Source organism: Meriones unguiculatus, chromosome 6 (genome assembly GCF_030254825.1).
Source record: "Meriones unguiculatus strain TT.TT164.6M chromosome 6, Bangor_MerUng_6.1, whole genome shotgun sequence".
In the NCBI taxonomy this organism is placed as follows: Eukaryota; Metazoa; Chordata; class Mammalia; order Rodentia; family Muridae; genus Meriones; species Meriones unguiculatus.
Window position 1 is genome coordinate 130,298,290 of NC_083354.1, and position 4,363 is coordinate 130,302,652.

The window sequence follows — 4,363 nt, forward strand, 5'->3', positions numbered from 1 at the left end:
TTTAAAACAATTTTAAGTGTAAAGATATACTGATCATATTCCCTGTACCTCCAATTCCTTCTAAATCCTCTCCATTTCCCTACCCAACCAAAATTAAATTCTTTCTCAAACTACAAACAAAAACTCTATTACAATAGAGCCCCCTAAAACTAAGAAAACAAAATAAAACAACACCTCCAAGGGAAAGAAATACAGAACAATACAAAAACAAACCCCACCAAACTGTAACTAAATGAAAACACACACACACACACACACCAAACAACAAAAAACTGTTGAGTCCATTGTATGTTGTCCAAATGCTGTCCAACTGTTCTAGAACATGAGGCCTGCCCTGGCAGCTGATATAGATTTTTTTGTTAATATTCTGAACATATAGCATGTTGGCCTTACCTTGACAGATTCCCCATGATCTCACTACAGCTCAGTATTTTCCACATGAAATTTATGAATACAGAAAAGTTCAAAACCAAATGTTTCAAACTTCCCGTTTTCTTCCTCATGGTATAGTGCTCATTTCAGGCTCTGTCAAAGAACAGAAAACAGTGGAACTAAGACTGATTAGAACATACACTTGTGTGAACACACACACAGTTCTTTTTCATTCCTGTGGAAAACAGAATAATCTCACCATTAAGAAATAATACTTAATGTTGAATTAATTATTTAATACGCTTAAAATACATACATGTATCAAAGAGCATAAGACAAACTTGATAGGCTTTACTATAGAGTTCAGGCAGTGCCGTGGGGTGAATGTCTTTGCAAACGCCTATGTTTAGTTTATAATCCATAGTCTACAAATAGTAAAGCTGTTTGTAGACTCTTCAATAGATGATCAAGCTAGAATATGGCTGTTAGTGGAGTCTTATTCTGATTTGCGTGTTGTCCTTGTTTTAAAGAGAAGATGAGAACTTGTAGGCAGGTCATCTACTTATGAACACAGAGAAAGGCTCTGGGATGGGACAGGAGATGGGGACATGTTCAAATCAGAAAAGAACCTTTGGCAGAAAGAAATACTGTTTGCTTCTCATTCTTGGATGTAGGCCTTCTCTCCAGAGTTGTAAGAAAAGAGATGTTGTAGGTGAATCCACTCGGTTTATGGTAGTTTGTGATTATAACTCAAACTAAGGCAAAGGAGGTTGCGGAAAGAAATTTAACCTTGTCCTCAAAGAAGATACCTTTTGTACTCTTCCACTTCGATTTCCTGGATTAGCCAGATGATAATAATGAGATTCAGGGCAGGATCTTGTCATGCCAGAGAGAGAAATCTGACTGTGGTCAGAGCTTTAGTCATACCAGACCACACAACCTAGTAACTGAGATGAAACACACTTCCCTGATGGTGTCCTACACACCATCACACTCTCTAGCCAGGAGAGAAATTCCTGTTGAACCCAGAGGGGGACAATCAAAGCTGTATGCTTGCTATTTCCTTGTTGTCCTCCCTATAAATTTCCATCATTTTCTTTATCTAGTGCCTAGAATAAGCATGTGCTGCAAGAGGCCTCAACAGATAAGGACACTTTGCACAGAACCCTGATGACCCCGATTTCAATCCCCAGATCGCACGCAGAAGTGGAAGAAGAGACTGAATTCCATAATTTTCTGATTTCCACATGAATTTGGAATTGCTGTCCTATGTAACAATGTTTGGTGTGGATACTGTACTTTTATGGTTGAGTATGTTAACTTGAATTTGGCTTATGTCTGTAGTGGACTATCACAAAATTAAATTAACAGTTACTTATCTTTCACTCACATAGTTGTCAAAAATGTTACAGAACAATTATTATTATTTGAAAAAAGAGGTGAACCAAATATCTTCTCTTATGGATTTTTGGTGTCATTGTTTTAAGCAAGCAAGGTATATAGTTCTAGATTTTATCAGCAAATGCTAAAATACCACAAAAGCAGTACAGCCTACATCCTTTCCTGTTCCCAGATTAAATGACGGAGAGGAGAGGAGTTTTGCCTGGTTGTGAGATCTGCTTTTTTTCTGATAATATATACTGATCTGCATGTGTGTGTAGGGATGTGTGTGTGTGTATGTGTGTTTATATGTGCATGTATGTGTGTTTGCTTTTGGCTCATAATGTTTTGTCAGTATATAGGCATAGAAAAGCTTCCTAGGATTCATAGGCAGAAGAGTTACATCAAGAGAAGGAGATGCGTGGGGGATGGGGAGAGAAATGATGCCATGGAAAATTTTTCAGTGTTGGTACTCATCCAACATTTCAGTTAAGATGGTTGTAAGGTTGCTTCAGAGAGGGTCTCTCAACGAACATGTAGAGTAGCTTGCGATTTGCCATAAGCTAGGCTGAATGACTAGAAAGCCAAAGTATCCACTGTCTGACTGTCCCCCACCACTAGGGTGACAGGTACTTGTGACACACCCATCTCTTAAACAAATAATTTCTGAGGACCTGAACTCATTTCCTCACATCTGAGTAACAAGTACTGTGACTCACGAGCAACTTGGGGCCAATGATTTTGAAAATTTGAATTTCCGTGTGCTGACGGCAGGCACAGAGAACCAGTCAGAAGAAGAAAGTTTAAGAGAATAAGGAAGCATGCACTTGCGGCATTCTATTTTTGAAACATTTGCCCTTATAAGCATATGTTGAGCTACCGTAGAACTGATCTCATGCTTTACACTTGTGCATAAGAAAAAAATTATTTGAAGAATTGTTTGAGTGAAAATCATATTCCTGATATGGTTGAAAATTATTTTTTTCAACCTAGTTTTCTCTGAGAGAAATTTCAAAGAAATTGAGGTCAAAGCATATTTGGATAAAGTACCATAGTTAATACAAAACAGATATTGTGTTTGTTGAGGAACATAGGATCTCATAGGCTACAACTATTCAGCCAACCACTGATCAGTAGATAGTTTTATCTATTTTCAACTTGCACTGGTTGCTGCACCTGAACGGTGGTAGTTTCAGGCTCACTTTGTTCTTGGAGTGTTAAACTGCTAATCATTCAGATGTTCACAGGTGAGCAGACTGAGAGTAGGCACAGCATCTCCACCCTCTGCCACCTGCCGACGCATGAGTGATACAGCAGCCATACCTGCAGCATCTGCAAGGCAGTGACTGATGTAATAGAATTGAAAGCTTTTCTCACCAGATTGTTTGTTTGCTTCTGTTGCTCTCCTTGTGGATTCCTGTCCCCTCCAGGTCTTTTACCTCCCCCTTCTTTCATAAGATTCCCTGCACTCTACCCAAAGTTTGTTTATGAGTATTATCATCTGCTTTGATACCCTGCAGGGTAGAGTCTTCCAGAGGCCTTCTGTAATAGACTCCTGTCCTGTTCTCTGATTTCCCCCTCTTCTGATGTCTATCTCATTTGCCTTTCTGAGTGAGGATTGATCATCTTACCCAGGGTCCTCCTTCTTAATTAGCTTCTTTAGGTGTACAGATTTTAATGTTTATCCTATATCATATGTCTAATATCCACTTAGAAGTGAGTATTTATACTGTGTGTGTGTCTTTCTGTTTCTGGGATAGCTCACACAGGAAAAATCATTTCTAGTTCCCACCATTTTGCTCCAAATTTCATGATTTCCTTGCTTTTAATTGCTGCATAGTATTCCATTGTGTAAATGTACCACAATTTCTGTATCCATTCCTCAGTTGAGGGACATCTGGGTTATCTCCAGATTCTGGCTATAATGAATAGAGCAGCTATGAACATGGTTGAGCAAATGTCCTTGTTTGTTGTATAATTTAACATATTTTGGATATATGCATAGGAGTGGTGTAGCTGGATCTTGAGGTAACACTATTCCTAATTTTTTGAGATAGTACCAGATTGATTTCCAAAGTGGTTGTACAAGCTTACATTCTCACCAGCAAGGCTCTTCTCCACTTTTTCTGGGTACAGGGGTCTTTTCTGAGACTTATACTCCAACCAAGGACCATGCATGGAGATAACCTAGAACCCCTGCACAGATGTAATCTAAGGCAGCTCAGTGTCCAAGTGGGTTCCCTAGTAAGGGGAACAGGGACCGTCTCTGACATGAACTCAGTGAGTGGCTCTTTGATCACCTCCCCCTGAGGGGGGAGCAGCCTTACCAGTCCACAGAAGACATTGAAGCCAGTCCTGATGAGACCTGATAAACTAGGTAAACTGGGGTTGGGCCTATTTTCTATTCTCAGGGCGGTCCAGGCATCCTCCCCACCACCAGGGCCTTTTTAGTTCCTTAGCCTCTCTGGGTATGTATGTAGTTGTGCAGTTATCCTTTATTTTATAGCTAATATCCACTTATAAGTGAGTACATACCATGTTTGCTTTGACAATTTCTGACACATCCATAAAACATTCTGGTTGCTTTCTTCTCCAAATTTTTATTAGCTCC

The 4,363-nt window shown here is 39.4% G+C and overlaps 1 non-coding gene across 1 annotated transcript; it reads right to left on the reverse strand.

The window, feature by feature from the left end:
- Positions 1 to 2,965: 2,965 nt before the first annotated feature.
- Positions 2,966 to 3,096, reverse strand: LOC132654988 (small nucleolar RNA SNORA17). The gene has a single exon (XR_009592584.1). It is a non-coding gene; the product is annotated as a small nucleolar RNA SNORA17 (small nucleolar RNA).
- Between the last annotated feature and the right edge of the window lie 1,267 nt (positions 3,097 to 4,363).